The 16,272-nt window shown below is 33.3% G+C and overlaps 1 long non-coding RNA gene across 1 annotated transcript in view; it reads right to left on the bottom strand.

Annotated features, from left to right (window-relative positions):
* Window positions 1-286: 286 nt before the first annotated feature.
* LOC117284637 overlaps window positions 287-16,272 on the bottom strand; it is a 151,984-nt gene continuing 135,998 nt past the window's right edge. Inside the window, exons 2-3 of the long non-coding RNA XR_004515735.1 lie at window positions 6,176-6,302; window positions 287-849 (exon numbers count right to left, since the gene is read on the bottom strand). This is a non-coding gene — a long non-coding RNA (uncharacterized LOC117284637). The remainder of the gene's footprint in view (window positions 850-6,175; window positions 6,303-16,272) is intronic.

The raw sequence follows: 16,272 nt of genomic DNA, 5'->3' as shown, positions 1-16,272 counted from the left end.
TTTGTTTTGAAATTTAAAACTAATGTGTGTATTTTTCTCTCATCTTTCGGGCAATCATAAAAATCCAAGAAGTAGAACAAGAAACAGAAATTCAATATCTACCTTTGAAGGAACAAAATGGCATCTATAAGTCAAATAATGGTATCTGAGTAAAAATTTTTTTAATTTTTTTTTACTTTATTGGTACATTTTAGTTATACAGTACAGTTACATTCATTACTGGGATCTTGTGCCTTTACATGACAGGTATTGGTTCTCATTTTTCCCCTTGTCCCTGTCCTCCCTAAACAAATTTTTTAAAGTGTAATGACTAAGAACACATGAGACTGAACTCATAGCTTCAAGTATCTGAGAGAGACATTTTCCAAAACAAGAGACAAATTTGTAAGCAAAATCAATAACCCTTCATTTGCAGAAATGTTACCTGTGGGGGTAGCCATGTATTTTGTTGACCTAGTTTGGTATTTATTCCTGGACATAGAGAACAGAAAACTAGGATAAATGTACCCTACTCCTTCCCCCACCTAACCCCCTCCACAAACCTATACTTGAAGAAAGCAGATAGTATCTGAGGCAAATAGTGGAGAAAGGTCATTGAGAGGTTCTTTACGCTGCCACTCAGTATCTCCCATGCTAATAATTTTATTAGTACATTATTTTGTTTTAGAGAAATTGTTGTTAGCTTGAAACTCATTGGAAATTTTTTTTCTGGGAAGAACTAGATGCTGAGTATTTTAGGCCATATAGAGCCTCCATAGAGATTTTCGTCACTATCATCTTCCTCTCCTCTTTGTAAGCTTCTCTTCCACTCCTCCTCTTCCTCCTCATTTTAAGATGTGAATGGACAGGCTGTACAAAAAAGAAGCCATGGTTATATTAGAACTACGAGCTAAAATTTGCTCACCCAGGCCTAGACATTGATCAGATACATCCTTTAAGACATTTAAATAATTGTTGAGAAATGACTGTATTTAAAGATAAGCAGAAAAAAACCTACAATATGCATTTGCATCATACCGCACCACCAAAATTTTAAAAAGGAGGAAAGCAGAAAAATTTCTTTCAAAACAAGAATTTTTCATTATAATTCTCTTTATTTATATAAAACATATTTTCTTCACAGAATAAAAATATTTGTATTCTGAAAAAATATATAGAATTTTGCGGAATTCAATAGTTAATAGTATCCATAAAACAAGATAATAACAAAGATGAAAAAACTATAATATATACTTTACCAGAAAAGAATTTGCTTTCTGCCTTTTGACGACTCTATTACCAGCCTCTAGATAGGGAAGTGTCAGGAACAGAGCAAGTGTTTCACACAAATATTATAATTGGATATTAAACAAGGCAATGAGAGAAGAAGAACTATAAACCAGAACAATTTAGTAAAGAGGTAGAAAAAACTAACCTTATCATAGAAATAAAAGTCATAGGGGTAACAAAGAATGTTAGATAGCTGTGGACGTAGTAAAAGACACAAAAGATAGAGGATTAATAAAAGAATAAAAAGATAATAAAGATTCGTGTAGAAAAAAGCAAAAGAAACAACATGTGTATGGATGTTTAAAAACTCTTCAGTGATAAGGAAAACAAATATACAAGGGGTGATCAAAACTTATGGTAAATGGGTGAATGTTTTATTTTAAAAACCCTAGTTACACCAAAAGATACATTGCCACGAACAATGGTATAAAGAACACTTGACGTGAGAGACAGTATATTCAGGGAGATTAATGGCAAGGTGCTTTACCAAAATAATTTTTTAAAATTTAAACCTCACTGTCATTTATGATCACCACTTGATCAAACATTTATGTTAGCCAGGGATTTAGCTCAGTGGTTCTGCCTCCTGCCTTGCAAGTTCAGTGACTCGAGTTCGATCCCCAGTAAAAAAAAAAAAAAAAAAAAAAAAAAAAAAAAAAGATATTTAAAAAAAAAAAAAGAGGTCTCCTCTCCCACAGGTAATACATGAGTACAAAAAAAAAAAAAAAAAGAATAAAAGAAAAGAGTTTCTGTAACATAAACCAATAAGGTGTCCTCATCCACCTTACAGACAAGGATCTGGCACTGTGCAACTCCTGACTTCTGCAAAGTCAAAATGACTGTGAAAGACAAACGCTTCAAGTTGATTCAGGACACTGAGGCAGCTGTGACCACACAACTAAACACTAGAGAGAATTCCAGAGGTGCTTCAGGAAAAGGCAACCATGATAGAATAAATATGTTTGAAGCTAAGGGGAGTATTTGGAGGGGGATTAATAGTAATGTGGCTTTTTTAACCATAAAAAATTTTTAAAATTTAAATATTCACCAAATTGTTTGAACACACTGTGTACAAAAATAAAATCCAGAAACTTACCTGAAAGAAAAGACTTAAACTTACAGGTTCAAAAAATGTATGCATCCTATCCCTTCTAAAACCAAATGATAAATAAATGATAAAAATAATATGAAGACACAAAAATTTGTTGGATAACAAAGACAATGAAAGATCTTTAGGGGCATCCAGGATAAAATATCAAACTACTTAAATTGAAAAGTTTGCTATCAGACGTCCATCTTTATCACAACACCCAATGCTAAAATTCTGGGGATCCATTAAATCTGTAAAGAGATTGAAAGCACATGATCAAAGAATTTAACTACCACTCCTACCATTCACACTGCTACTCAAATATAAGAGTAATAGAAAAACTATCTAATATCCCCATGCCATCTCATAGAAATTATTAGAAGAGCTACCTTAGTCAACTGAGGAATGAGTGGAAAAACAATGCCAGAAAGGATTTCCAATGAGCATCTAAATGTAAAGGTAAAACTAGAAAAAAGTGCAGATTATTATTATAGAAAATAACGCAGGTACTATAAATCCAGTAGTGGAAAATGTCACGAATAGCAAAAACCACAAGGAAAAGAGAAAAACAGGTAGAGGGTAGGGTAAATATATTTACTTCCTCACTTTATAATTTGGAATACAAAAGCTACAAGACACCTTGCAAAAATATTTAGTGCTGCACTATTTATAAAGCAAAATATTGCCAACAAGGTAAGTAAGCTTTGATCTGAAATTGGATAAGTAATTTTAAAAGCTTATCTGTACAAGCAAATCCTTATGTGCATTAAAAGAAAAAGGACACTTTACAAACTGGCAACTTTCAATGTACAGTATGTTAGATTAAACAAAACAAATTAGAGACAGCATGCAGGAATTGTTTCCACAGATACGTGAATGGATGGATAATAGAGACAGATGATAGCTAGCTAGCTAGATGATAGGTAGATAGATGATAAATAGATACATACATGTATTTCTAGAAAATTACACAGTAAGCTAATATAAATGAGTTATAAATCTAGAATCTGCCTTTGTAAAGGATGTATGAGCAACTAGCTTATGAAAATGAGAAAAAAATGCATATTTTTCAACATATAACTCTTGTATCTTTTGAAGTCTGTATGCTGTATATGAAATAGCTCGTAAAAACTGAATTAAATGTTGATCAAATATCCAGCAAATATTCTACATTTTGGCCTGCCTTGTATTAGTTGAATAGTCTAGAAAAAAATAAAAGATATTCAAGAGTGTTTTTTCCTGTATGTAGTAAGAGCCGAAGGAGTCCTGGTTAGATAAAAATTCTGTTAGAACTAAAATGGCAGCTAAAAGGCCCAAAAACAAAATCCAAAGATAGCTAAAGTAAGTGTCTTATATAAGGGAAAGCAGATGATTTGGCTAATTTGACACGTTACCTCACACACAGGGCCTAGGTGTGGAAGTAACCAGGCTAACTACAGAAAAACTGAACATGCTGGAGTTCTCTCAATATATATGAGAGACCATTTCCTAATTGTACTTATTATCTTTTGGAAAAGTATGATGGGAACCCTGGCTGATCACATGACTTCACTGACAGATGCTCCAGGAAAGCTTTGCTCCAATTTGCTGACTGCTTTTTCTTTCTTTTTATGTGGACATATTTGCGGTGCATCGTGTTGATGTTGCTTGTGTGGAGTTGGCACATGCATATAACACATCTTAATTCTTTTTCATCTGTTTCCCTCCCCTTCTTCCTCTTCTCTCCATCTCTTGATTCCTTTCCATTTGAGAAAGATCTATTTCCCCACTTCCTGTTATCCTTTAGTTTGCTCTTTATTTATAATTTTGGTTTGTCACAGAAAAGAAACTATGCAATAGTTGAGCTGTGTGTTTCATTTATCTCACTTAACATTGTGGTCTGGAGGTACATCAATTTTCCTACAGATGACTCAGCTTGATCTTTCTTAATGGCAAAGTAGTGCTTCTTTTTGTATAAATATCACATTTTCTTTACATGTATGGATGTTTCACTGCAATATGATGTCGTTAACTCTTTTGAGAAGACACCTAGAAGGGGAATAGCTGGGTCAAATGGAATTTGTAGTTTCAATTTTTTGAGGGTTCGCTGTATTGATTTCCATAGTGATTGTACTAGTTTGCATTCTCACCAACAATGGAGAAAGTGTTCCTACCCCTCCCCCAGCCTCACCAGCCTTTGTTACTATTTGATTTCTAGATGATGGCTATTATTTCTGGTGTAAGATGGAATCTTAGTGGTATTTTCATTTGCATTTCTCTAATGGCCAGCGATGTTGAGCATATCTTCATGTATTTATTGGCCATTTGTATTTTTTTATGAAGTGTCTATTCCTTTCAGTTCCCTATTATTTCAGAGTGCATCTAATTTTTTCAAGTTCTGTATACAGTATATTCCAGATATAAGAATGGCAAAACATTTTTCCCCTTGTATAGGTTTTCATTTCATTCTGTTGGTTGTTTCTTTTGCTGTGAAGAAGTAATTCACTTAATATAATCCCATTTGTTGATTCTTGGTATAGGAACAAAAGGTCTAAATGGTGTAGGGGAAGTTGGAGAGGTAGGGGAAAGGAAAAAATATGAGCAAAAGAAAGTCCTTGCTTATGCCTATGTCTTTAAGAGGCTACTCATTTTATTTTCCAGCATATTAAGTCTTTCTCTTTCAGCATTCTCTTTGATCATCTTTATTTTAATTTAGTACATGGTTCTTGAGAGATATTTGTATACATTCAATCTGCATGTGAATAGCCAGTTTTCTGTCACTATTTGCTAAAAGGGCTATCTTTCCTCCAGCATTGTTTTGTACCTCTTTGTGAAAGATCAAGTATCTGAATGTGCTAAGAGTTGTTTCTACTTTGTTTATTCTGTTCCACTGATCCACGTTTCTGCTTTGGTTTGAGGAGAGGAATTTATTTATTTATTTGCCAATACCACACTGTTTTTATCACTGTAGCTTTGTAGTACAACTTGAAATTCAGGATTTTGATGCCTCCTGCTTTGTTCTTGTTTCTCAGCTTTGCCTCTGCTATTTTGGGGCTCTTCTGGTTCCATATGAGTTTTAGGATTGTTTTCTCCAGTACTGTAAAAAATGCTGAGAGTATTTTTATTGGGGTTGTGTTAAAATTGTTTATCCATTTTGGAAGTATAGCTAGAAGCTCGTCCCTAGGTCTGGAAGAAACATTTGTCCTTTCCTGATTTGATTAGTGACATCCAATAAATGAGTTTCCTTTAAGGGCTTCAAATATTTAATTTGATAGACTCCATAAAAGTTAGAAGGAAATAAGTGGGATTCAGTGGTTAAATCCAAGCATTCTCTCAGTAATTAAGACATAACTTTATCCACTGAAAATTGTTATAATCATTTGGGGCCAATTCATGTCTAGAGGGTTATAGGATTCAGAATTTTATGAAAGAATGAGTGTGATTAAAATCTTCTTACGAAATGAAAACTATATATAGTTTACTATACACTTCATTTGTGCATAATCATATACAGCTAAACATAAAAGAATGAAGTCATAAATTACATACCTTATTTTTTTCATAGAGACAAAATGAAAACCAATTCACTCAGCTAAAGAATGGTCTTTTTGCGGGGGGTATTCTTGATTTTTTTGGCTCAGGGTTTGTATCTTAATTTTTTTTGACCCACATTTATCTTCAATGAGTATGTCCTTTTTTATGTTAGAGAATTTATGACTTTAAAAATCCATTTTGTGAAGGCATTTGCTTATATTCCACTTTAGATTCTAGGCTTTTATGAATTGTATTTCTAAGGAGATTTTGATTTTTCTTTTTTCTCTCAAAAACAGCTGTTACCTGTGACATATAAATGTGAATGATTTCTCTTCTACTCTGGGTGGATCTTGTATCTTTCCAAGTTTAAGTTGAACAATCTGCATTTTAGGTCCACTTCCCTCAGTGAAATGCTTGCTATTTATTCTTCCTGCATATGAAGATGAAAAATGTTATATTCTGAGCCCAGAACAATACTGCATATTTCAAGTCTAAACTAAAATATATTCCCAATGTGGATGAATTATACATTCCATTAAATTTCCTGAGAAATAAATATAGGTTCTAATCTATAAACAGGTACTATAGATACTACTGGTTAGCTGTTTGCAATTATTTACTATTAAAAAACTTTTAGTGAAATATTTATTTTAATTGTATAGCCATCCATTCCATCCTACATTATAGACATAAAGTAAGCCATGAATTTAATTGCTATACATGATATGCTATAAAATATTTTATCTGAAAACTAACATTCTTAATAAAATGTGTATTAGATAAATATCATATACATACACATAACAAGACATTTAGGAAGCAAAACTAGAATGTTAGTTTAATATTTGATTGTCAATAACTCTATAAGATTATGGTTTTACTTAATAGTGGTAAAATGGAAATACAGGGTGGAGATAGAAAACTCTACATTAGGCACAGTTATTCATTGCAATGCAAACTTCATTTCAGAAAAGGCATCATAAAAATTACTCTTCCCATCTTCCATACTTTAGCTGCAGGAATTGGTGGTAAATTAAAAAAAGAAAAAAAAAAACATGTTCAGGCCTGGTTGCAAATTAAAATACTCTCTCTTATTTAGAAAGAATAAATTACTTCTGGGATGAAAGCACTGAATAATTCCTAAGTAGCATGTTCAGTCTTTGTAATAATTTCTTAATATAAATCGCACATTTTAATGTGTTAGCTTAGATTTCCATGAATCCTTTCATTCATTTTTGCTAGTTTTATAAATTACATGACAAACACTTAGCAGTAATGGTTTATGTTACTGTAAGTTATTGGAAAAAAAGCAGCATTTTTAACAACTTAAAAAATAGGGTAAAGTTGTGCTTATATAATAAAGAAATGATTCATGTACAAAACAAGATCTTTTAAACTCAAAACACTTTGGATTCTAAGAGATTTTTTTGAACTCCCTCAAAAAAGAAAACAAATACAAAAATAATCATTTTGAGCCTTTTCAAGGGAAATGAATTTTATGTAATTTCCATGGTGAATCTTGGTAGCATCATTCACATTCTTATCTTCACATAATCAAACATAGTGTGTTACACATAGTGGAAAAATGCTGGGTAATTTCAGAGCTATAATTAGGGCAAATTCAAATATGCTATTGTCTTCTTCGTCGTCGTCCAATGACAATAACATCAAATCTACTAACAGCAGCAGGAAAAGAAAAACAGGAAGGAAAACTATGGAGCCATCCTGGAAACCAAATCAAAAGGTCCTGTGAGAATACATCAATCATTAGAATGCATCATAATTAACCAAAAATAGAAAGTACAAGAATAAATAGCACGATAGTCATTACACTCACTTCAATGACTTTAAAAAATCCTAAACTTCACGCAAGTCCTGAAGGAAAACTAAACATTACTCATGAAGCAAGATGAAGACAATTTCTCACAGAAAGAAAATTTCATTAGTGACAAAGAAAAAATTTTCCAAGCAAATATTGCTAAGAAAATAAAGAATTCAGTACTCAATCGGGTTCTGCAATTTTATCATAGACATTACAAAATCAATTTTCTCGTGTCATTGTGACATCAATTTGGTCTCCATACTTTTTGTGACAGAAGCATGCACTATGTAAGAGATGCAATAAATTATTATGAATGTTACTGCTTGCAAAATACAATTTTCAAAATTCTCAGGAACGTTTCTAATTATAGATACTCAAATTGATACTCAATGAGGAAAATAAAAATAAACTAGCAATTAATCTTTCTAAGTCGATTATTGCAGCAGTGAACAGATTCAAAAGATAATTTTGAATTTTTTTCTGCTTTCTGAATTGACAAAGGAAAAACTAAGACCAGAAATCCTGGTTTTAAGCCTAGGTTACCAATGAATCATTGTGCAATACTCACCTGTGGCTCTTTAGTTTTCATCTTTGCTAAAATGAACATGTTAAACTAGATGATTCTCTCCAGATACAATTTTCTTATTATGCAACTTTCACTACATAAATTTAAAGATGTGGAAATTACAGTAATCATCCAAGTGATTTGATTAGTACGGTCTGCCTGTCTAGGTGACCTAGGTGAATACAAATCCTTTTTCCGAAACAGAATTTTTACATGACCATTTTAGCCATGTAATTCTTGAAATCATCCTTTAAACTAATCCTGGATAGGCAGCATCAGATACAGAACAGTTCAGCTCTTCAAAAGGTCGAGCTTTGTCCCTGCCTGCTATGATTAGGATTTTTTTTTAATTTCTGGAAGTATTGATATATGCCCTGGTATTGATAGTTTTATCTTTGTATGCCCTCCCATCAGACACTTACTGTTGCCTTTGGAGATCATAAGACAGCAGATACCTCTCTGCATTAATCTTAATATACCGGACTTATACATGATTCCTTCTGAAATAGACCTTTTATTTGTAAATAATGCTTAAGAAACAAGCAACCACCTTTCTGTGGTGAGTATATTGCTAACTTTGTGCTTAATATAGTGGAAAAGAATCTATGTATCTCAGAATAAAAATAAGTAACTAAAGGCATAAAGAACCACATATAATTCTTAATAATAAAGTTAGTCATTCAATTAACTTTTTCTTTGACCTACAATCTAAAAGTCGTGGATTCTTCAAGCAAGTAGAGCTTATCAGGAATAATTAAATGATACATCCAATAGGCTTGTTACTCCCCAGTGCAAGAGAAAATCAAACTGGATGGACAAAGTCACTGGAGCTACAATGTCAGCACCTAAAATCAGAATATATCCTCTGCTGTGGACTAAAGAAGGAACCAGTGAATGAGTCTCAGCAAATGGTTGGAACACTAATTTTCAAAGCCAAAGGACAAACACGGTGCAAGTTCACATACAAGCTTTTTATTTTCTAATGGTCAAGCACAGGAAGAAACATTAATGAAATTAATGTTAACAATGTGTCTTATTTAAACGGATATATTAAAAATTATCACTCTAATGTACAGCAAATATTTTTAAAGTGTGGAGAAATCTTACATTGTTGTAGTAAGTCTTTGAAACTCAGTGTGTACTCTGTACTTGCAGCATATTTCCATTTGGATAGGCACTTGTAATTTACCCACTAACTGCATATGACAAGCGACAATGGAAATAGGGTAGCAGAGGTCTGGAAAACAAAGTCAAGCCAGGACGCATCAGGTGTGTTCCTTCAGCATGAATGCACACATGCAAACACAGAGCTTTCTTCCCTCCACCACCAGACATATTAGTCCAAAGATTTCCGTATGTATGAGATAAATATTAAGCTAATTCCAGAAGTCAGCTAAAGTGGTTATTATTGTTACTTCTTCCTGATATACAAAGGGCACATGTTTCTCAACACTAAGTGGACAGAAATAGAGAAAAGATTTCTGCATACATTCTCCAGCCTGATCTTACTTTAGATATGTAAAGATGGTTTGGAGATTTCATAGGTATTATATGACTCTACAGCAGATGGCAATCTGCCATCAATGCAGAATATCAAATGTATTTTATAATCATATCTACTTCTATAGTCTCATTATTCCAAAGCCATTTGCTATATAAGTATTTATTAGGCCTCTGTTATGTGCTAAATTTTGTTATTAACAATAGGAATGTTTTAAAACTCCTGTTGTCTTGGAATACATATTATAGTGAAAAGAATATACATAACATTAAAAAATGCTACGTGACAGAAATTTTATTATTTTTTCACTTGTACTGCATCTAAAGGCTTATTAGAAACAGGCACTTTCTGGCTGTCCCTAAAACCTAAGTATTTAACAAAAACTTTTAATAATGAACTAGCAGTAAGGGAAGACAGCTCAAGCATCCTCTGTCATCTGCATGCCAACCACCAAAACTAAACTTATCTTGTTGAATCGCAGCTGTTCTCAGTACCTCCAAATCAGCAAGCATGGGACATCTTAATTGTCTCAGTGGACTGCTTGGCCTGCTGGAGCTGCCATTCACCACCTACCCCACCACACACGTTGACTTCAGCTTTGCTGGCTCTCACTCTGTTCCACTCCTAGGAGATCACGTGAGTCCAGGTGTACCTTCTCTACAATTTGGGGCTCACAGAACTCATGAAGCTCCACGAGGTGCCCTCAGAAAATGCTTCCATCTTGTTCCCTTGCTTTGATGCCTCCCAGTTTTTAAATGTGAACAGGACCACAGGCTCATCATTACCTGCGGATCCAGAGATCTTGCCTTCTCTTGTTACTCTCAGGAGTTTATCAGGAAAGTGGGAGTATAAGAGCACAAATCTTTCAGAACCTTCAGCTGTATCTTTCATGCTTTTACATGAGGGTTTTTAATCTCATCTTCTCTGAGGAAAGAAACTGTTGATATGTGAATGAGCAAATGAAATATTTTAGGCTAATTCCTTAAATGATGCATAGACTTTCTACACAAATGATTTCATTCTGCCTAGGGGAACCTTGTGCATTAAAAAGTTATATTGTTTTTCTTTCGTTTTCATGCCTCTTTATAATGGTTGAAAATAAAAAGGAGGGAAAGCAGTAAAACCATGTTAGCTCATGTTTATTTTTTCACAAGGTGGCTGTGCTTTTGGCTCTAAGTAAACTGGGTGGAAGAAAAAAAGACACTACCCAGTTGAACGTAGTAACTGTAGAAGAATAAATAAAACACTTACGTACCTTATCTTTGTTCTTAGTCTATTCAGCTGCTGCATATATTTCCTTATAGGTGTACATTATACCATACACCTGAAGTTATGATTTTCCTAGTAACAGTATTTAACATGTGCTTGTACAATAGATGAATGAGACAATGATAATTTACTGTATATTTCAAATATCTAGGAAAAAGGATTGTGAATGTTTTCAACCATAAAAAAAATGATAAATGCTTGAGGAGGTAGATAAGTTTAATCCAATTTAACATTACACAACATATATCAGAACATATTACACCATTGACACGTGTAATATTTTATGTGTTAGTTGAACAATAAATCTAAATGTTAAAGGTATTTTAAAAAGCAATACAAAAATGATGCATGTCAGAAAGCCTTCAATACTGAGGAAGTTAAAATATCAAGCATTGTGAAAGATAGGGCACAAGGCTGCTCTGCAGAAACAAAGCTGAGGAAACTCCCATGCACAGTGTCAAAGCCAAAGCTGGGAAGAGATGGCAGCAGCACAGTTTTCGGTCCTGATGGAGCCTGTGGAGGACTAGGATGCTGGCCGGAAAGCTGTCAAGGGGAGTCGCTACCTGCCATCCAGTCCTGCTCACCAGAGCGGAAACAGCCATCGGTGTCAAAGCCAGAGGCACAATTTTTGCCTTAACATAATGACAACTACTCTGCTCTTCTTTAAGATATCCCAAATGCCACATTTCCCCACATTCACTTACATCAAGCAAGTTTAATGTCAATTTTTAAAATAAAATATAAAACATCACGATATTGTAATCCAAATCACTAAATTGTGATAGAATGTTATGTTTTTTTGTTTGTTTGTTTGTTTTGGGTTTTTTTTCAGCTTTAATTGAGTTTATTGGTACATTTTAGGGATACAGTACAGTTACATTCATTGTTGGGATCTTGTACCTCTACATAACAAGTCTTGATTCTCATTTTTTCACCCGGAGGACAGAGGTAGAATGTTATGTTTTTATTAAGTCTGCTTCTTGCAAGACTATGTGGGCTTTGAGTCCTACTTTGACAGACTTTTTTTGCATCAAACCCCATGTCATAGTGATCATACTGATTTTTAAGAACATGTATTACCTACACAGATATTCAGCTGTATGTCCTACTGGATCTGTCCTGTTGGATTATCAAGTTATTCTAAGGTCTAAGATGTTAGACAGAATTAACTTATGTTAGGATATGTGAATTATAGACCTGAATATGTCATACTCAGAATTTATTCTTTACAATATTTGACCCTTCCTTAATCTTTTGATGAGAAAGAGCTGCATTAGGATTTTCTCAGATATTCAGCTGTATGTCCTACTGGATCTGTCCTGTTGGATTATCAAGTTATTCTAAGGTCTAAGATGTTAGACAGAATTAACTTATGTTAGGATATGTGAATTATAGACCTGAATATGTCATACTCAGAATTTATTCTTTACAATATTTGACCCTTCCTTAATCTTTTGATGAGAAAGAGCTGCATTAGGATTTTCTAAATTCTTAAATGTTGTGGAAAAGATGAAGTTGGTACTGATCACGCCATGTCTTAAGGACTGGTATAAAATGGGACAGAAAAATGTGGAGAGAAAAGCAATAGTTATGGAGTGAATAGAATAAGAAGAAATAATTCACAACCAGAAGAAAAGGGGTGTCATGCATTTCTAGTCAGAGTTCTTATATGTCAGCAAACAGGAAGAAATGGAAATGACCATAGCTGATATCCTTCATGTACATAAAATGTAGCATTTGATTATCACATTAGAGTTCTAAATATGTGTTAAACATCCATCATCTTCTTTAATTCTTTAAATTAAATAGTGTACACATCATACCTAAGTCACTGATGAGGACACTTAGTCAAACTCTCACCAGTTCACAGGTGTCAGTCAGGACCAAGGCCATAATGAATTCCAAACCCAGACCCTTTCTGGTAGGCATCAGTTGACCTACTAGATGCCTTCTCTACCACAATTAAGTCACAGATAAGACTCCATAAAAGTTCATAGCTAGAGTCTACAAACTTCACTCATAACTGTCAGCAAGGTTTTTTTTCTTCAGAATGTCTAAAGTAATGTAGATTACTTTCCCATCTTAACTGAAAAATAAGTCTTTGTTTTTTCCTTCTTAGTCAATAAACAAAACAACAACAACAAAAATACAATCAAGGCCCTCTTAATTGAAATACACATGCTCAGATTTTTTTTTAATTTCAAATAGTAATCTAAGAACTCTGCCATGTAGGGGTAATATAGTCTTAAAATCTTAGCTATTTTTCTTACCTAAAGACAGATGTAAAGACTCAAATGTGCAGTTAATTCAGCTTTGCATCCAGATATTTAGTGTTGGCAACATGTGCACATAACAAAACAATTGATTCAGCCAACTCAGTAGCAGAAGCAAAAAAGTCACTCCTGGCCATGAGTTCTGCACATCAAAAATCATAAATAATGACAGTTGTGATCATCAACCAGTTATGAAAGAGCCTTGAAAGTACATCCTAATCAGCACACAGCAAAGTTCTTACATCATAGATGCATTTGCCTATTTCAAATAATTCTATAGCAATTGTAGAAAAGAGAAGTCTATTTTTGAATGCTAGCATGTATTGGAAAAAAATCCTGGATGATTAAGTCTTCTGGCATGTATTTTAGCTATTACAGCTGTTTGCAATATATATGTGCTACATCTATATTTGAAATCTCTGCTGTTGCCATTCACCATCTGCCCAAAGATGGGTGAAAATGCCTATGTTTCTTGTTCATTGCTTATGAAACTGCACATAGCAATTTGCCAAACCTGTATTACTTTTTCTAGCCTTTTCCAAGCATCTAATCAATATCCTTGAAATGTTAGAGTAAGAACTTTATAGTTTCTTAAAGCCACAGAAATAACTTGGATTTTAAATTTAAAGATGTGTAGGACACCTCTCAGGGTAATTTTGACTACCAAATTGTTATTAACTATTTTATAATACCCTAATTATTAAGAAAACTGACTTTCAGTAATTTCACATCTTGTGCTGCGATGGAGAGAAAATCAAGAATCAACAACACACTATCCCAAGTCCCACAGTAAGAAGCATCCTTTGTGCATGGGTATTTAATATTGAAATCCTAAATAGGAAGGGTGGGAGAAAGGTAATAAGGGAAAGGAAAAAATATGAGAAAATAAAAAAATGGAAATAAAAGGTTTGTAAATGGGGACGGGAGGAGGGGGTGAAGGGAAGGCAGGGACAAGGGGAAAACATGAGAACCAAGATCTGTCATGTAAAGGTACAAGATCCCGATAATGAATGCAACTATACTGTATACCTAGAATGTACCAATAAACTCAATGAGGAAAAAAAAATAGTGAAATCCTCATCTCCTCCCACTTTAGTCAATTTTCTCATAACATTTTCACACTGTTGGTCTCTGATATGAAGACTTCAGTAACTTATGAGATTAAATAGAAGTGAAGTTTCTCCTAGAGGCAGACAGATAGATAGAAAAGAATATAGATAATCCTTGTTAGGGTAGCAAAAAGAGAATCAAAAAGTGGTATGTAAAAATTTGTGTGGCATCACAATCATATTATAATCTATCATAATATAATTGTGTTATAACCCATCATAAGAAAAGAACATAATCTTCCTGCTTCATTTCTAAAATCTGTTTTATTCAGTTGCTTCTATTTATAGTCTAAAAAGCAAATTATTCTAATTTGAAACATTTTTATCAAAATTGCTGAAAATGAAAAACAAGAAAAAATTGCTGAAAATGTGTAAACAGGGGAATTTAGAGATTAAACTAAAGTTGGCAGTAATATGGACTGACTTATGTGAAAAGATGGCTCTAAGCAGACATTGTAATTTAAAATTCACCTTTATGATATAATTACATATAATATTATTTCCTTAACATTCATTAAACAAAACCATGTAGATTGAATTAGAATTCAAATTCCAATCTCAAGGACTGTGCTTAAAACAAAAAATCCAGACACATAATCTAAAACTAAATTCACTATCAGGGTGGTTCTTAAATCAAACCTTTATGAGATAACTGAATTTTAACCATTCACTTTCTTCTTTCTGGGTAGAAATACTTCTGAATACGTACTGTGATTGCTCTAAAACTTCTCATTTGATTCTGTATCTTCAAGATTACCTGTGTTTCCACATTACGTGAATCACTTGCGATCTATGTGTCCACTGATCAGCAATCCATTTTTCTCTCTATTTATTTTGCAAAAATTCTTTCTCTATAAAAATATTTTCATGCTCAGACCATTGCTACCCATAAATGCTGTCTAAGCCTGCATTTGAAAAGAAATGTTAAAACTTGTAACTGAAGACTCAATATAATATGCTTCAATTTAACTTTGCAAGCAGAAAATCTCCTTAACTGAGTATTACAACAAGACAGTCATAACTTGTGCCTAACTTATAGTCAGAGACATAATTTCACTGTCCAAGAGAAGATAACACTACAGGTACACTTTCATCTTTGCCAATTTTGTAATAGTGGCAGAGCTTATTCCATAATCACAGTTTACTGACAAGCTGTGTCTATCTGATAAAATATAATGTGAGAAGTTTTCCTACTCAGAATTCAAGGATTTCTGGCTTAAAGGTCAAGAAATATTTGCCCTTTTAAAATATGAATTTATTTGTAACTCTATTCTTTATGAGTCTTTGTTCTCAAATTATTCAAGATTTGGCCATTAAATAGAGAAAGTTTAAAAATACCACATAAAGTAAAAAAGGTCTGTATCAAGTGAAAATAATAAAAAGTTCAGTTTCGGCATGTATATTCTACATAGGCCTTGCGAGATAACAAATTTAAAAGATTTGAATCTCTCCTTTACAATCATTCCATGTTTATTACAGCCATCGAAGACACTTAGCATATGATATAAAGATGCTCAGCATAGTGGCTGCTTCACTGAAAATGCTCTGTAAATCTTTGCTGAACCTAAATGAAATGAATTGTGATATACCCTAAGCAGATAAATGGCAATACAGACTAATATTTGCTTAAACAGAGGTCAAACAAGTTATGATGGGAAAACAGAGTGGGTAGCAATTAATGCTAAATGGAGATTTAGGAAGTTTGGACTAAAAAAAGTTGCATTTGAACACATTCATAAAACATTTATTTAGAACCTGATAGAAATCTAAGGGGGAGAAAAATCTATAAAGCCACAGATGGCTCTGTGTGGTTTGTTTTACTTTCGGCCTTTAAGTTTCTGATTTTCATTATTAATTGCTG

This window comes from Fukomys damarensis, unplaced genomic scaffold, assembly GCF_012274545.1.
Source record: "Fukomys damarensis isolate Sample0158 unplaced genomic scaffold, DMR_v1.0_HiC HiC_scaffold_38, whole genome shotgun sequence".
NCBI classification, from domain to species: Eukaryota; Metazoa; Chordata; class Mammalia; order Rodentia; family Bathyergidae; genus Fukomys; species Fukomys damarensis.
Note: the sequence above shows the minus strand (reverse complement) of the source record. Positions and strands in the feature narration are given on the sequence as shown.